Source organism: Penaeus monodon, chromosome 34 (genome assembly GCF_015228065.2).
Source record: "Penaeus monodon isolate SGIC_2016 chromosome 34, NSTDA_Pmon_1, whole genome shotgun sequence".
Lineage (NCBI taxonomy): Eukaryota > Metazoa > Arthropoda > Malacostraca > Decapoda > Penaeidae > Penaeus > Penaeus monodon.
Window position 1 is genome coordinate 6,400,889 of NC_051419.1, and position 219 is coordinate 6,401,107.

Here is a 219-nt window from a genome sequence, read left to right on the forward strand (position 1 = left end):
AGCAGTCCATGTATCCGGCTCCGTTCGCGTAAAAAAAAAAAAACCATCCACGCATCCGCAATTCGTTCGCGTAAGACCACACCTGCGTCCTCCGTTTCCCGCGCAAAATAAAAAGCAAATATGGCAGCTTGTTTGGCTTCAAGTCTCCCGTGTAAACAGATCTTTGCGAATTCCTACGTGTTCTCCTTTTGCAAAATGAATAACCGATTCGTGTTGGGA

General features: G+C 46.1%; 1 protein-coding gene across 1 annotated transcript in view; it reads right to left on the bottom strand.

Annotated features, from left to right (window-relative positions):
• The window catches only part of LOC119594799, a 139,930-nt gene that overhangs the window by 70,583 nt on the left and 69,128 nt on the right, over nt 1-219 (bottom strand). The window lies entirely within an intron of this gene.